Here is a 19222-nt window from a genome sequence, read left to right as displayed (position 1 = left end):
GCAAGAACCTGGCTGGTTCTGATTTGACCTGCTCATGAACTTTGAACTCCTGATGGAGTCACACATTGCATCACATAGCTTTTTTTCCTTGGCACTACAGCCCCAATGGGCCTAGGCCTACCTCCATGAACTTCTCCGTTCACTTCGGTTTTTCTTGATCTTACACATTCGGTAGGACTCCTTGGGCGGGTGATCAGCTCGTCGCAAGGCCTCTACCTGTACACAAACACAGAAAAACGCACACACACAAATTAACATCCATGCTCTGAGTGGGATTCGAACACACGACCCCGGTTTCCAAGCGAGTGAAGACAGTACATGCCTTAGACCGCTGGGCTACCGTGACCGGTTCATCACATAATACCTCTGTGTTATTCTCATTTTCCTTTCCTTTCATTTAGGACGCTTGGCTGAAACGCTTCATCAATCACGCCTGTAAAGTAGGGACCTGCATTATGTACTAATAACAACCGATGTATCAGCTTTACTTCCCCTGCGCTGAGTCGATGACGTAACTTTAAGGCGGATGTTGCAGTTCCTACGCCTGAAAGCAAAATAAAGAAAGAATTCAATGACTGGCCGAGATGGATTTTTCTGAAGCGAGTTAAGCAATATGTCAGAGAAAATGGGTAACCAGTTATTTAAATTATTGATTAATTAATTAACTATGCAATTATGTCGCTAAGTAACTCTCTGACTAACAAATTAATTAACTCTCATAATCGTTTCTATAACTCGCTCTAATTAAAAACAGTTAAGTATTTATGTAACTATCCAACTAGACCAATAAACTAAACTACTATTGCATGCAGAGCAATTTCTAGGCAACGACAGCGAAACGGACAACAAGACAACAGCCGTTACTAGGCAAAAGTTCGTAAACAGCAACAGGAATTGTGTTTTCTTCGCGATCCGCGCCGATGGTTGCGCACGCAACATTGGAATACGTCATACCACAACACGGCAACAACGAAACAAGATCGATGTTTTCTGTGCAGTTCCTGCCAATATATTATAATGAGGACAGTCAGTGGAGTTAGTTGAGTGAGTCAGTCGAGTGGAGTCGGTTGGTGACTGACTGAGGTAGTCAGCTATTCGACAGTTGCTGTGGATGAGGTCGGGGAGATTTCGGGAACCCAGAGGAAGCGGAAACTCCGCCGTTAGTAGCCGTTATCAGGAGACTGGTGGTGATACAGCAGATTGAGAAAACTTAAGTGTGTGCTCTAGTAAACTGTAAAGTCTGTGTATTAGTGAAACGGTTGTAATTACTTGTAGTCACGGATCTGTAAGAGGTTAATAAATTCGATTACTAAACGAGACCCCGTCTATAGTAACACCCATAAAGGTGACACTATAATGTAAGATCCCCCTTCAGCAGTTGACAGCTGTTTAGGTTCTTGAAGATTTTGAATTGTTTCATTTTGGTCCGTTACATTATCAATCACAAAGTTAATAGAAGGTCCGTCGAGTGTAACAATATGTAGGTCACTTTTTATTATTATTTCTGCCTTACATGTTTCGGTTTGACACAACCATCATCAGAGGCACTTGCTACAATTATGGAAACACTGTCACTGTTTTTGATGTTCACAATTTTGTCGTGTGGACGTTGCTACGATATGTTGACGTGTAAAAGCACAAAACATGCTAAGATAGTTGAGTACGCTCTCAAGTTCTCACTATTCATCCGAACCTATTTTTAAGTTAAAACGCTAAAATGTTAAAATATTTGATATAAAATGCTGAACTCCTCCTTGTTAATTAATTGTGAACATCAAAAACAGTGACAGTATTTCCCTAATTGTAGCAAGTGCCTCTGATGATGGTTGTGTCAAACCGAAACATGTAAGGCAGAAATAATAATAAAAAGTGACCTACATATTGTTACACTCGACGGACCTTCTATTAACTTTGTTCTTGAAGATTTCTCTGCTTCCTGCGAGACAATTTATAATGATTGTCAACTTCATCAGTGTCATAACTTTTCATTCTACAGGCAGAATCTAAATTATTGTCGGCTTTTACACGGTCTATAAACGGAAACGCCTACAATATTTTAGAATCACTTTCTAGGTGAACCAGCTGTTGCAAATATTATACATGTTATTCCACTCATTTAATATTTTCCTCTAGTTCAAGTAAATATCAGTGCATAGAAGATTCTCTTCTTATTTAAGAACACGGAAGATTTCAGGAATTCTATAAAATATTTTCTAAAATTTGAAGTTTATTGAGGTTAGAACCGATATATTTTACGGAATTTTAACAAACTAAGTATTAGTGGAACTCTCTGTGGGTTCGAAAGTAAAACATTGAGATGTGAGGAACAGAGTTCGAGACTAAATAAAATTATCTGAATAATAAAAGTGCTGACAGGGCTGATTACTGATGGCAGCTGAGGAAGACAGAGATAAATTCGAGAAGGGGATAGGACGGAACATGGTTTGTGGTATTGCCGACAAAATAACCTGTGTATGTAAAGTGACATTTCATGCAATTATATTGTATATATAACAGAACCGATATGTCGTTTAGAAATATTACATCCCTTGATGTACTCAGAGCAGAGGAAACTGTTGTCTGTAAACCCACCTTGACAAGACATGAATCACCCCCCAGAGACCTCAAGCTCGTAGTTCTATTTATAAGATTATATTTCTTTCATTGTGGGGAGAAGTCTAGAAATGGGAGTACTGGGTGTACAAAAATATTTTGTCAGTGATTAGCGTTACGTTTGTGTACGAAAAGGTAGAATGGACTAATTGGCGCCATCGGTACGAGTCTATCACGTCTCAGTGACCGATTGAGTAAAGTCCCAGGAAATATCGCAGGCGCAGTCCGGTGTCAGCTGTTTGGGTAACATTTTGTACTATTGAGTGTAGGTGCACTCGTGCTATATACTTCAGAGTAACCACTTTCGAAACTAAGATACCAAAATGATTATAATGTGCCCCTTTTCCTGCGTCATCATTCAGTAAACAGTATTGTTTTCGGAAAGTACGCCGTTTGAATAGGGGCACTTTTTTTTTAATTTAGCGCTGTTGTTTTTTCCAGAGCCCTTTTCTATAAGTGGTGGAACAGTAGTTTAAACAAAAACGACATTCTATGGACTTGAAAGGATTCTGACGATGGTGTATACTGTACTTCTTCTGACTTATTTTGGACTTCATCCTTCCCTACCCACCTGAAGACGGAGACAGATCCAGTCTCCGAAACGTCGTGGTCTTTTGTCTTTTACATACCAGACGATGGATGAAGTTCAAAATAAGCCAGAAGAAGTACGACATTCTGTTTAAATATAGACCCTTTAGAAATCTATAATGTTTTCCTTCTTAAGACCGCCTCTGAGTTAAGCACACTTTACCTTTTCTTTACCAGGTTCGAAACCCCATCCGGATCCTTCTACCGTCAGTGACGTTTACCATGTCTTCTTCCAAAATTTTGTCGGCACTATCGTATCGCATTTTCCAAGCGGAAACAGGTCATGAGATTTCCGGTTCGAATCGCTGCCAGGAATGACTTGCCCCGGTTGCCGTGTCGGTATTAGGTCAGATTTCCCAGGAAAATATTGGAAAATTTCTTTAAAATATGCCAACATTGTTGACTCATATCCTTTCATGTTCATCATACTGCATCTCAGTTCATGTTATAGAGTTCACAGATAATGGAGAACCGTCAAATAACACACAAGTCACTTCTGCTTTGGATCTCTATGATGCCAATTGTACAATTCTGGCAATGGATTTTGACCCGAGTTCATGCATGTCTCTACATTGTACCTTTTGAATAATTTCGTCACGGAAAGAAATTTCGGATTAAATTAACAAATTTTCGGCAGTAAATTACAGCGAAATTATTACACGCACTATTTAAACTCTGGGTACGCAGTAGCATAGTTGGTTGAGGCACTATGCTACAAGCTGGAAGGTCGCGGGTTCGAGTCCAGATGAGGTATTTTTTCTATGTACCTAATCCTTCTATCCGCACTATGACCCTGGGGTCGGCTGAGCCGCTAACAGAACTGAATACCAGGAATCTTCCTGTGGGGGTAAAAGGCGGCCGGCGCGTAAGACTGACAACATTACCGCCATTTGTGAGACGATTGTCTAGAAAATGTGGGAGCCTCAACCTCTCACAACCTTATGGGCCTCCACATCTTGTTACAGGGATAAATTTACCTATTTACCTTTTTTACTACTCGTATTTAAACTAACATTGCTAATGATTAATCAGTTGACTGGCTATGAGATGGGTGTCCGTGATTCTATTCCATGCAATGGCGGAATTTGTCCCTTTCTGTGCCTGTGTCCAGTCCGTCTACTAGGATCTCCCATCCTCTAATGCCCAAAGCAGACCGACTGTAAGTCTGAATACTTATCTGCACATAGTCCCATTGTGTAGAATGCTTGAAGCTTTATGCCCACGTCTCCTACGCTAGGCACAGTGTAGGCCATTACTATGTAATCCTTCGGGACCCCAAAATGCACAACACCGTTGTTTTGTTCCAAAAAACTAACTCGTCTTGAGTTTACACAGAGCTGTGGCGCCTCCTTGTATGTTATTAAGCCCCCTCATGTGGCCAGACCATTTCTCTTTGTATCATGGGTTGGACAGTCCGTGCCTCATTTAACACGGGTGTTCTTGCTTTCTCTTTGTCTCCTTTCCATTATAGGTTCTTTTTCCTTCTTGGTCAGACTTACACTGAGAAGAATAGCAAAATGTGAAACCTGCTCCTTCAAGTCCTAGCATTTTGGAAACAAAATTTGAATTTTCTTTTTCAGTCCTTATAGGGACAGACGACTTGTAAAATCGATATATATATATATCGATTTATCGATTTTATTATATATATATGTATATGGAAAAATATAATTAAAATTCGTATTCTGAAAGTAGGTTATAAATTAGATTGAAATTCGAGCCCAAAATAAAAGGAGTACAAAACAAAAACAGCAAACCTGCGCACAGGAGAGCACAAACACAGAATAAACATCCATGGAGATATCCATGCCTCGAGTGGGATTCGAACGCACGGTCCCAGTGTTTAAGCGGGCGAAGACAGTTCATGCCTTAGACCGCGCGGTCACTGTGATCGGCTGGAGGTTCATCTCAGACACCATAAAAGCCAGCTGAATCTATTCTGAACTAGTGAAATTCAAGTAACATTTTGAACTCAATTTCGTGAGCAAATGAATAAGCGTGTTCTGTGTTGAGATGGACTGAATTTAGTTTCAGCTTCCATGAGCAAAGTAATGGCATATGGTGAGCAGCACTCAACACAGTGCCAGTGAGCTGGTTAGTGTATTTCTGATTGCTAGTGGGGTGGGACTAAGTCCCTTGTACTGCGGCCACTTCTGGCCTATTGTACCAGACCCCAGATGATAGGTGAGGGTGATTGTGGAGCAATTGGTGGAATGAAGATTGGCAGGGGAAACCGAAGTATAACTTTGTCCACCACAAATCCCACTTGACCAGACCCGGGATCGAACCCGGGCCGCCGCCGGAGACAGTGAGCTTAATTGTAATGTAAAAATATTGTTGTATACTATATTCGACCTTTTTATATTTTAAACAGTGATCACATAATGTACACATGGGATATTGGTGGGAAAGCCAGGAGAAAAGAGACCACTAGGACGACCAAAACGTAGATGAGTGGACAGTATTAAAGTGGATCTCAGAGAGATAGGATGAAGTGGTATGGACTAGATCGATCTAGTTCGGGATAGGTAACAGTGGAGGGCTATTGTGAATACGGTAATGAGCCTTCGGGTTTCAAAAAATGCTGGGATGTTCTTGAATAGCTGCACAACTGACGGCTTCTCAAGAAGGGCTCAGCTCCATGGAGTTAGTTAGATCACGTAATCCTTGTGCGTTCAGAGGAAAGATTGTTACATTTTTATACCTGCTTTTATTAATATATTTATTAAGAATTAATTCTGTAGAGAGGTAGAATAGGACATTTACGTCAGCGACGTAGCAGCTTTTTGAATCTGTTTAATAACATATACGTACTTTTCGTGAACTCCATCAGTATCAATTTCGAGATACCTATGCTTACTTAATCTTCGACATGTGTTGTCTATATGATTCATCATTCACTCATTCATCACTAATCTGTCAGACGATAGGTCCACAGTCTCTTCCAAAACACTTCTCCACTTAATACGATCTAGAGCTTTCTCCTTCGATTAAAATGTCCTCTTCTGTCCTCAATGACATCCAGCATCTTCTTACGTCTTCTGGGCACTCCTATCCGTGCCTCCGGTTTGTTTTGTCTCCAGAGGAAAATTCTCGCATACAAGGTATCTCTGTTTTTGGAACCTATATGATTATGTGACGTTTAATAATGGAAACTGTGACTTACCATGGAAATATTCCAAGGAACGAGGTAGCATGTCCCTAACCTAACCAGATTTCTTATAAAAAAGACTTGCCACAGAAAACTTTAATTCATTTGTCAGGGCACTCCCCGAAATAGATTCGGTACTGAATTCTGTTACATAAAAAGGAATTGTAGGTTTCTTTAAAGAGTCTTCCCCCAGGAGGTTTGATTTTGTGTATTGAGGGTTAGAAGAAGCTGCGAGAGAATGACGGATGATGGAGGATGGTAGATTTTGGAATGAGCATTCAATCCGGGGATTATATGACCAGTGACGAGAAAGCGATAACAGAGCTGCGCTGTGGGACAAAGTTTAATTAAACTCCCTCCCTACATTCTTGGGCATTAACGTGGTTTGTGGTGTTTATGAAAGTTATATGGTCTCAACTGTGGCAGATTACGGCTTATAAAACACTCATTAACAATTAAATGAAAAGTTTTTGATGCACTGTCTGTTTGGCTAGCTCAATGAATATAAACGGAGTCAATAAATAAATGTTCCTCAGCTACACTTTATCCGTTACACTGCCTTAGGACAATCTGTGGAAGAAAGTGAGCTGCAGGCGATGTTGCCTTTTTAAGGCGATAAAATGGGAATGGTTGAAGCCTTGCTTCAAATAACATTTATCTGTTGTGTGTGTACAAACGAAATATTGGCAGCCAAGTGATGGCGGTAGAAATAATTGCATTTCATGCGAAAGAAGTTCCCGCCGTAAACATGCTTCAGCTTCGAAACAAATCAGAGAAATTTGTTTGCAATTTAATATTAATTTTGTCACGTATTCGGGGTTTGCGTGATGAATAATAATGGGTTCTGGATCTGATGACTGGATTTATTGGCCCTTCTATTACATTTCATCGCCTCTGTGGTATAGTGGTCAGAGTTCCTGGCTACAGATCCACAGGTCTGGGTTCAATTCCCGGCGCTACCGGATTTTGTGAGAAGTAATGGGTGTGGAACGGGGTATATGTATGTGGCATATCCCAACTTTTGTCTTGCGGAAAACCAAGAGAACTCCTGTCAGAATAGCAAGGCAGGACATGCACCACGTATGGGGGATAAGCGGAACACATATAGAGTGTTGCTGAGAAAGCCAGAAGGAAAGAGACAGCTAGGAAGAAACAGAGGTAGGCGAGAGAAATATATTGGTTCCAGATTCAGAGGAGAACTGTATTTCTTTCGATACGATGGTCGTCATCTACCAGACTACACGATGTCATAATTCAGAAGCCCACCACATGAATAAGCAACTCCTTGAACTCGTTGCCAAGACCAATGTTCTCTCCATATGTATTTTAAGCTGTTGGGCTTTTAAAGACAAATCACTGCATTCTCTCTCTTCCTGCATGTCCACTGCTGCTTATAATGTCACAATGAGACATATATTCCTATTCAGTAAGGACCAATATATAAAACCTTCAGTCCTTGTCATATCAAAGGAAAGTACGCGATTGGTTCTTCCACAACTTCTTTTTTGTGCTGAAATATAATGCGGGCACGCAGTAGCGTAGTTGGTTCAGGCACTATGCTACAAGCCGGAAGGTCGCGGGATCGAATATTGACCTAATCCATCCAGCCGCACTATGGCCCTTGGTTCGACTCAGCCTCTAACAGAAATGAGTACCAGGATTATTTCTGGGTGTAAAGGGCGGTCGGCGCGTAAGGCTGGCAACCTCACCGCTGTCTATGAGTCGATTGTCTAGAAAATGAAGGAGCCTCAACGTCTCACAACCCTATGGGCCTCCCCGGTCTGTTACAAGGATATCTTCACCTTTACTAAAATATAAAATTATCGTAAAAAAGAACACTCTTTTGTTACAAATATCAATTTAAATATTTCATAAAAATTTATATTTCTATAATACGGTTATTATTGTCTTTGAAGCTCGCAACACACTTGGTAAGGGCTCGCGCCACACAGGTTGAGAATCACTTCTCTAGACGTCACTTTCGAAATAGTTCTTTGGATAAGGGTAGGTCTTCACAGAGGGGCAGGTGAAGGTGGCCAGAGCTAGTATTTTATACCGACGCCTTTTGCACGCCTTTATTTTACAGTCGCAGAAAGAGTCGATGTGCAGAGATAAATCGAATCTCCACGTGGACGGAGGAAGCAAGCTCACAGATAAATCTCTTCAGTCCTCGAAGAGAAATACAGAATTGAACCTAATTTGTGAAACGTAGAGAAAGAGCAGGAAGAGAAGCACAAGAAGTGGCAGAGGTCAATTAGTCCACACCTCAGTCCGGGATTTGTCAAGTCGTAATTCGTGACATGAGGGGACTTGATTTACTGCAGCAGCGCAGTCAGCAAGCGACCCCCAACCGCCTCCACTGGGCGGGGTGTACAGAATGCCGTGGGAAGGACCCCAGTGTAAGAGCAGACGATGTGATGAGCCAGTGAGCTGGTCACCAAGAAAGCGCTCCACTCGGAACAAGCCATCAACCAATGAAGCATTGACATTTAGCTGTGTGTGTGTGTGTGTGTGTGTGTGTGTGCAATTCAGAATGCTAAATCTAAAAAACAAAGGAATTTTGAAAATGTGTTTAATGTAAGTGGTCTGGTGGTCAGAGTTCTTGGCTACAGATCCAGAAATCCCGGGTTTGTTTCCCGGCGCTGCCAGATTTTCTGACTAGAGTGGGTCTAGAACGGGGCTCATTCAGCATCGTGAGGATAATTGTGGAGTTATTTCAAGGAAATAGCGGCTCTGGTCTAGAAACCCGAAATTAACGGCCTTGGGGATTCGTTGCGCTGACCACACGACACCCTCTATCCGCTAAGTTGGCACTAACTTCGCCGACAAGCGGCGGTCGCTCGGTCGGTATAGTTCGCTTGCGGACTAAAATCACGGAATTTGTTTTGAAGCACAAATGCTAATTAATAGTTTTAAGGAACCACAAGCTAATGTTTATTTTTACTTTAGGCTCGTTAACGACGTGTTAGTAGCTCCAGTTATAACGGTGAACGGCAAATTGATAAATGAATAATGAATAGAAAAGAATGTGGAGGAAATGGGTCGTACCATATTTGAAACTAGTATCCCAGAATTTCATTCGACTGGGAGTACTGAGGCAAATTACGAAAATCCCAGTGAATCTAGCCCTATTCTAGCTGAGAGTCAAACAGAACACCTCCAGAATTCAAGTCAGCAGCATTGACGCTCGAATCGGTTTCCTCGGTGCTATGGTGTTATCCTGTCGCTATGTGTATGTTGTCCCATCGCCCGTAACTTGTGAACCGCGACTCTAATAAACATGGTACGAACAAAAGTATATCTGGCATCATGACACATTCGTGGCTTTTAATTTCCTACTACCGGTAATTTGGTGCGTTCAGAGCACCACTGTTTTCATTTAATATAAAATACTGACATAGCACGGTGTTAATTCTTAGGGAAATACCTTTCAACGCCGTCTATTGCAGTGTAAAATAACATGTCGAACGAGCGAAAGCTCTATGTGTATTTGGAATTGTGTACAGGAATGGAAATGAGGAGCTTCATAACGCGTACTCTTTTTTTTTTATTGCTAGTGGGGTTGGACTAAGTCCCTTGCACTGCGGCCACTTCTGGCCTATTGTACCAGCCCCAGATGATAGGTGAGGGTGATTGTGGAGCAATTGGTAGAATGAGGATTGGCAGGGGAAACCGAAGTACTCAGAGAAAACCTGCCCCAGCGCCACTTTGTCCACCAGAAATCCCACTTGACCAGACCGGGATCGAACCCGGGCCGCCGCGGTGGGAAGCCAGCGACTAACCGCTTGAGCTATGGTGCGGCCCAACTTGCACTCTTCTCCTAGTATAATTAGAATGATCAAGTCAATGAGGATGAGATGGGCAGGGCATGTAGCACTAATGGAGGCGACGAGGAATGCATATAGGATATTGGTGGGAAAGTCAGAAGGAAAGAGATCACTAGAAAGACCAAGACGTAGGTGGGTGGACAATATTAAAATGGATTTTATTAAAGATATGGATGGGGTGGTATGAACTAGATTGATCTAGCTCAGGATAGTGACCAGTGGAGGGCTATTGTGAACACGGTAATGAACATTCCAGTTCCATAAATTGCTGGGAACTTCTTGAGTAGTTGCAGATTTGGCGGCTCTTCAAGAAGGGCTCAGCTCTATAAGTAAGCATGGGAATGGACGACAACCGTACATACAATTTTAGTATAAAAGTACTTGTATGACAAATTACTAACATGGCGAAGGCACGAAATTTTATGTTGTTAGTAACTATTAAGAATTGAAAATATATGCTAGCTAATACCGTGCAAAGAAATAATCCATTTCTTCTTGACACTGCTGACTCACCACGAAAACTTCAAATCATATGTAGAAATAGACTACAAGTTGTTACAATTTGTTATACATGCCTATGAAAAAGGAAGGTAATTCTTTGCAGAACTTCTTATCCACCTTGAATCCTCCAGGAGTAATGCCTGCTCCTTGCTTTGGTTGGGCATATCGGATCTGGGTAATGGTAGGTAGTCACGCCAGAAAATATTCAAGCAAGTTCATGTGGTCTGTCATTGTTGTGCACTAACTAAAAGCAACAAGTTGTGATTAATCCGTGACAACGGAGAAACTAACAGTTAACGATCACGAATGCCGTACGTCCTTGGTGTGATGATTAGAGCGCTGAAGGAACAGAACTTCTAGGCGAGATCCTGTAGCTTAGCCCTCCTGTCGGAAAATGGCGAGTCTTTATCAGTATTGGAAACCCAAGACACTTACCAGCATTTTCTAATCTGCAGCCATTAGAAGACACCGAAATTAGATACCATTATTTCATGAGAAATTTGTCTTATGTGTTCATATGAACAAACAAACACCGTGGCTTGAGTCCGCAAGCGAACTATACCGATCCAGCTACCGCCACTTGTCGGCGAAATTAGTGTCAAATTTAGCGGATAGAGGGTGTCGCGTGGTCAGCGCAACTGATGCCCACGGCCGTTAATTTCGGTTTTCTAGGTCGGAGCCATTTTGGTCGCGCCATAGCTCAAGCGATTAGTTAGTTAGTTATTGGAGAGGGTGGGTTTCCCCATGCACTTAGACCTGTATTGGTCCATTGTGNGTGCCGTAAAGCTACGACACGGGACCCACGGCTTAAAGTCCCTCCCGGAGGACTTGTTCCCTGAATTTTTCCGCCCTTAAAAATTCGACGACCTCCGCCGGGTATTTGAACCCGCATACTACCAGTCATGAGGTGGGAACGTTACCTCCAGACTACGGAGGCCGCTTTAGCTCAAGCGGTTAGTCGCTGGCTTCCCACTGCGGCGGCCCGGGTTCTATCCCGTGTCTGGTCAAGTGGAATTTGTGGTGGACAAAGTGGCGCTGGGCCGGGTTTTCTTCGAGTACTTCGGTTTCCCCTGCCAATCTTCATTCCACCAAATTCTCCATCATAATCACCCGGGGTAGGCTACAATAGGTCAATCAGTGGCCGCCGTGCCGAGTGGATCCAGTTGAACTCCACCCTCCACTAAGCGAATTAGAAAAAAAATAGGCCGGAGCTGCTATTTCCTTGAAATAGCTCCTCAGTTATCCTCAGGAGGGTGAGGACCCCTTTCCAGACCCACTACTTCGCAGAAAATATGGTAGCGCGTGGAATCGAACCCGGACCTCTGGATCTCTAGCCAGGAAATCTGGCCACTAAACCACAGAGGTGGTCTGTGTTCATATGATGTCTCACAAATTTCTGTCTCAAGTTAAAATTTTGCCAGCCATATTTGCAAAACTATTATTTCTTGTTTTCTTCAATAGCAGACATAGCGAGAACTGCAAAGTTGTACAACCGTGAAAACTTAATCGGTGCTAGTGTCACGTCCACTTGAGAAGTTAGCACAATATTATGTTCCCATGGCGGATACAGAGGCGTTAAGAATTGTCATGATCAAGCAGTGCCCAGTCGCACATTTCATGTTGAATATCATGAAAATCGGAGAGTTAGCTCTAATAATGTTGACTTCAAATTAAAAGAAGTGTTGGACAGGCAGAGAGGCGCCCGCGTAATCTCTCGTTCTCTCTCACACACAACACAAAGGCTAGGGATTTTGGAACCCACACTGACGCCTCTACTCCGTTTGCATGTTAAACACGATTGGTAACCGTGACTACAGAAAACAGACAGCTGAATGCCTTCATCCGATCATCTCATCTATTTGTCACAGTCTGTAAACAGTGCAGCAATCAATCATGCACATACCCGTGCCGGTTGCACTTGTTCAGATAGAGTGGCGACTACATGAAAAGTCTTCATTTCCTCAACAGTATGTAAACTCACCTCGTTCGGGTACCGCTGTACATTTTTTATTTGGAGAATATAGAAATGCAACACCACTAAGTTAATACAACAGCTCTTAACATAAGCCTGCCATTGAACACGATTCGCTGAACGAGTTCACTCCATTTCATATCCTTACAACGCGAACAGATTCCTGTGGAAACGGTTAGCATGCGAGAAAGAAGGGTAATGACTGCGCGAGCCGTGCCGAGGAGTTATAAGGAAGACAGCTGCGGAAACCAAGTCAGTTCTGTACGGGAGAGCATAAAGAAAAAGGAACAGATGGAAGATAACTGAAGAGAAGCTTTCATTCAGAGAAGATTTGAGCGCAGAAGTCGTAGAACCTCCACTGTCAGAAGCCTTCATCAGGAAACGGCTAGTGAAGACATGTCAGGCTGGAAAAGGTTTAGCGGGTGCTGTGATGATATGTGAATTATGGAGATTAGCGGTGGCGCTGCAATTGCTTCTAGTTTCGAGTAGCGTGCACAGCCCTCTGTTTTAATTTTCTCCTTCCTTATGTTCATTACTTCCATATTCTTGCTTTGGAGGAGTTAAAATTGCACACTTCAAGTATGAGGAGGCATCGCCTCTATGCAGTCTTTCTTATTCAAGTTTGTTTTGGTTTTAAATTCTGTCCCTCTGGTCTGGAAATTGTTGATCTCAGAGTTCCTGCTCGGCATATCAGAGATGTAGCTTTGTTCAGTGTCTGCTCCTCATGTAAAAATTGTCCCTCTGCTAGATGTGCGTCAACTGCTAATTGTGTTTGCAGGGATGTTGACGTATTGGGAGCCAAAACCGTTCCCTTAATCATATTTTATGTTGTTATTATTATTATTATTATTATTATTATGTATGAGTGTGTACTTAGGGCAGTAGATCAGAAATATCTGGAAAGTTTCGAAATGTGGTGTTGGAGAAGGATGGAGAAGATCAGTTGGAGAAATGAGAAATGAAGAAGTGTTAATTAGAGTCAGTGAGCAGAGGAATATCCTACACGAAATAAGAAAATGGAAGGCTAATTGGATTGGTCATGTTTTAAGCAGAAACTGCCTTCTAAAAGAAGTTATTGAAGGAAAGATAGAGGGGCGGATAGAAGTGACAAGAAGATGAGGAAGAAGACGTAAGAAGATGCTGGATGACCTTGGGGACAGAAGAGGATACTGTCATTTGAAGGAGAAAGCTCTAGATCGCATCAAGTGGAGGAACTGTTTTGGAAGAGACTGTGGACCTGTCGTCTGACAGATTGCTGATGATGATAATGAGTGTGTCTGAATATTATCTTTCTTGCCGCATAATGGCATAACCATTGCACGTGTTCTTATAATACGTTTCTCACCTGTTAATGATAACTTTGTTTTTTCGTTGAATTAATATTATTATTACCATTACCATCGTAGTCATTATCATATTCATTGTCATCATCGTGAAATATATTCTGTTCTGTTTAGTGTATGTAGCACTACTGTTGCATAGGAGCCCAGCAAGCAATTCTCAGTGGATAAAAGGCGCGGTATTATCCGCTGTTTCGGCGAATAGTGAGGTAAGCAGTTACGAGACTGTGGACACAATTCGTGTGACGTTCTGTGGAGCAGGCTGTCTTGCTTGACAAGATACAAACAAGCAGTTGTGATCAGTTGATAGTGTTTGAAGAGAATTACAGCGGAATAGTAGCAGATCAGATTCAAGTTAAATTTAGCTTCTATTATACATTGTCTTACCCGGCGTAATTACGGCCAGACACTAGGAAATCTTGCTGAAGCGAACTGCGCTTCCGGGCCAACCAATCACCGATTAAATTCTGGCACCTTCTCCAACCCAGTACGTATACTTGCAAGAGATTGGCAGTTGTTCATACTGGAATTAGACCGTGACGGAACGCGTTTTTGCGAACTTCCATGGCCAATTACGTATTTCAGTAGCTCTCAGAGTGGACAAATGGTAGCAAAGACCCCGAATACCTAGCAGAAAAAGTATGATCTCGCCATGAGGTATAAAAGAAAAGCAAACTCCGTGGTCTGTAGTCCGCAAGCGAACTATACCGACCGAGCGACCACCGCTTGTCGGCGAAGTTAATGCCAACTTTAGCGGATAGAGGGTGTCGCGTTGTCAGCGCAACGGATTCCCACAGCCGTTAATCTCGGTTTTCTATACCGGAGCCGCTATTTCCTTTAAATAGCTTTAAATAGTGGACCCCATTGCAGACCCACTACTTCTCAGAAAATCTGGTACCCCGGGAATCGAACCCGGAACTCTGACCACTAGACCACAGAGGCGGACAAAGAATGTGTGAAAGGGTCTGAGCGGCAACAGGAGCAGTAGGTGGAAGCGGGGACATTTGCTACAGGCGTTCAAAGAGACCCAGGAACGGTATGCCAGGCGGCTGTCCGAAGATCTCTCACCACGATCTCTACCCCCGTCGCCACACCCATACAATGCACAGCTAATATAGTTTTAGTTGCGCATGCGCTTAGGCATCACGCCTTACAGATTTTTGAGGAATGGAGGTATACCTCCACGCATTTTAAACAACGGTACTATATGAAGATAAATGGGCAACTCGACGCTCCAGCCGCTTTTTCCCCCCATGGATAGACCTTCGGTATTTCGCGACTTCTCTACAGATAGCCAAAGTTTTGGGTGCCCTTAAGGATCTTAAGGTTAAATTTTGAAAACGGAGCGAAGTTCTTCAGAATGATATAAAGAAATAAGGGGGGCACATAAACTCTCTGTATATACATATGAAGAATATGTTTAAGAAAACATTTTTGCTTCTGTTCCTGAGTTCTTAGCTTTAGCGAAACTTCCGGGTAACAAACACACACAAACCCTTAATAAATCACATTCACAAGCATCTTGTTCCTACCAAGTGGACAGCCGAAATAATAGGTCTATTGCTTGACCAGTCATACCTATCCATGTGTATTCAAATTTCTGCCATTACGCGTATGTTGGCAGCACTGTGCCCTCTCGAGGCGTAGAGCCTCGTCATCAGCAACAGCACATTAACAATAACACTGGAGATTCCCAGTCAAGTAATGACCATCCTAGATAATCTAATAGATTCAGTAACAATAACAAACAATCGACGTTCTGACAGAGGTCGGCAGCTTGACTTCCCTGTGTACATAGGCCGCTCTATTGTCGCCACAGCAATAACAGTCGTTGAGAAAGGTGCATAGCATCACCTACTGCAAGTGTAGCGTCCTCAGCATTGAACCCAAATGCATGCCCTGTTCACAACAAATCGGGAAGATCCATTGCTTTAATAAAGCAAGTGTCACGTAACTTTTAACAAGGCCAAGAGTAACCTTGAATGCACAGAAGAAAAATTTCAGACAAGGGGGTGGGTTCGAGGGTGTGAGAAGTGACAGGCGGCCAGAACTGCGGGAATTTCTAGACTAGGTTAGCAACCGTCAGATTCTCAGTGTAGATAGACCTAAATACATTTTCTCATATAATTGTATATCCATATTCGTCATTCATAATAACCCAATAATAAAAATCAGCGGGGAATAACTCTGCAACTGATACATCGCAGTTACATAGCGTAAAATATATGAAAGTCAAATGGTGTAACGCGAGTAGACCACTGATGGAGAAGTGCGCATGTGACGCTGTTGTATCGAGTCTTGTGGCTCAAGAAACATGGATTCACCGTAATGAGCCAGCGCCATCACTCGCCTAGTACGTACGGTCTCTCGCTGAGCGGCGCGGCGAGCGCTGATAGCAGCCTTTCTGTGAAACCAACTTGCTTATTCTCTCAACGTGTATCTGGCTGTATGGCATTTAACCCCCTTTTTAAGACGATCTTTACTCAGTTCGAAACTGTTAGGCAAACCATTCGATATGCTATGTATGTTTGTCACGCCTCTCTTTTCTTGACTTACTTACGTATGTGCTGGATGTTGATAGTTTCCGATGTGGGAAGCTGCTTGATGATATCTGGTGACAAAGTGTTAATGTGGATGTTGAGAAGCCATACAATGCATAGAGGGTGTTGTGTGGTCAGCGCAACGGATCCCCACGGCCGTTAATTTCGATTTTCTAGACCGGAGCCGCCATTTCCTTGAAATAGCTCCTCAACTATCCTCACGAGGCTAAGTGGACCCCGTTCTAAGCCCACTACGTGTATAAGATCAAGAAACTGAAAAGGCGGTCAAAGTCCAAAGGGCTGTAGAGCCTTAGAGAAAGAAGGGAGGCCACACTTTATAAGTTATGGCGACCGACAGCCAATTACATTGTAACGTGACACGTACTTACCGTGAAGTGGCAAGAATACCCCGGAAAGGCCAAATCTTTCTGAAATCGCAATTATTTCCCTTATGTCGCTAGGCAAATTTGTTCACTGTGATGGATAAAGCTGATCCCGATCTATTACTCTATCCATTGTCTGTAATATGCGGGCCTATAATGTGCGTGTCGGGTTTATCGCAGATTTGTGAACGGTGAACCGCAAAACGATAGTAGCTCATACTCATGCAGATGTTGAGTGAGAGATAGAGCTGCCCATTAGTATTAAGTAAAGCTGTCCCTGTGCTTAACTAATTAAGCACTATGCCATGAAGGCGTATGAGGGAGTGGATGTATAGATCCGAATTTTTTTACCTCGGCACTAGATGGAGATGAGTGGTCAGCGTCACGCCCCTGTTGCTTTACCCCCGAGGAAAGGGCCCCCGGTACACATTGGATGGGAGGTTGGATGAACCCCAGAGATCGTCTGGACAACGTGGAGAAGAGGAAATTCTTGACCCTACCGGAGCTCGAAATCTGACCCCTCGGCTGTCCAGCCCGTAGCCAGTCGCTATACCGACTACGCTATCGCGGCTTCCTGTCCATTATCATCCAAATAAAAAAGGGGAGTTTGGGTGTATAATCATAAGTTTTTTTTTCCTTGGCACTACAGCCCCCGTGGGCCTAGGCCTACCTCCATGAACTTCTCCGTTCACTTCGGTTTTTCTAGATCTTACATATTCGGTAGGACTCCTTGGGCGGGTGATCAGCTCGTCGCAAGGCCTCTATCTGTACACAAACAGAAAAACGCACACACACAAACTAAACATCCATGCCCTGAGTGGGATTCGAACCCACGATCCCGGTTTCCAAGCGAGCGAAGACAGTACATTCCTTAGACCGCTCGGCTACCGTGACCGGCATAATCATAACTAACTCACCAAATAAACCGCATTCGAAACTTTTCATTGTATACTTGTGTAATATATTTTTAATATATCCTTGATATTTTATATTTTAATTTCAGTACTTTTATTCAGCTCAAGGCACAAATTCTGTATCATAGAGCATGACACGTTACACCAATATGGATCCATATTAGGAGTCCAATGACCCTACACGTATTCGTATATCAATTCCTGATGATGGGCCTTTGGGACCGAAACATGTAGCGCGAAATAAATAGTAAATTGTAAAATATTGATTGATTACAAATCACTTTGCTGTGGCGACGGCTGACCTAACACTATACGTTAGAGACACGCAACAGTGTACACACTATGAAGATAAGTGTAGAAGGGTCTGCTTTCGAGTCACGATCCTTTCTTCACCTGTGAAGTACAGAAAAACGTTTAATCTTTTTTTTTCACCTCTTCAGACAGTTGACGGCTAGAACTCCATTATACATCACAAGCTCTCATGCGAAATTGATTTTCTTACCTTGTTTCTTGCTAGAAAATGAAATCACTGGAACTGCAGGGCCAAAACGGCCGACTGGAGTTGGCTGCCGTTTATAGCTTTACCTAATGAGGCATATTTGCGATACTAAATGTAATAAATTAATTCAAGTTGACGCCTTCTCTTGCGGTCCTCTTTTCGAGTGTCATGTAGTGCATTCGCAAAGATTTTGTATACATATACTGTACCTTCATTTAATACTGTGTTGTACTTTAGCGTCATGTTGCACTGATTCATGTGCATAATGTGCATATATTAACAGTCTTCAAGTGCACACAATCCCATCTACCACTTCTACACTACATGTTTCGGCAGTATGCTGCCATCTTCAGGTGTATCGATCCGTCAACTATTTCACTACTTGCCTTTATATGTCTATTTACAAATAATACACATTTAATACACTTCTGAGTTGGTAAAATATTTATAGAGATGCACATTAATTATAATTTTGAGAGCAGAATTTGATAAATATCTCTCTTGCATGTGCGGGTATGCAGTTCAACATTTGCACTTTGAAATGTGGGGGGGGGGGGTGTTTAATGTAAATATTTCCTGTTGAATCGTTTCATTTTTACATTTATCGGTTTGACAGTTGCTTTCAATTTTATTTGAAGTGCTTGTGGCCCCTCCAACCCTTAAGATGAAGAGCCACCCAGTCGGATGGAGGGAGCTATAAACTGAGGAGATACCTAATTCCTACTCTTCACCAATACTATTGAGGCTTTCAGATGGGGATTCTGGCTTGACCCGGGCATGTGCCACGCAACGATTTTAGTAAGATAGACAACACCTGATGATGGCCGTATGCGGCCGAAGCATGTAGTGAGGAAGAAGGGAGACTAGAGAACAAGTTGCATTTAAGACGGAAAT

This window comes from Cryptotermes secundus, unplaced genomic scaffold, assembly GCF_002891405.2.
Source record: "Cryptotermes secundus unplaced genomic scaffold, Csec_1.0 scaffold1105, whole genome shotgun sequence".
Taxonomy (NCBI): Eukaryota; Metazoa; Arthropoda; class Insecta; order Blattodea; family Kalotermitidae; genus Cryptotermes; species Cryptotermes secundus.
Note: the sequence above shows the minus strand (reverse complement) of the source record.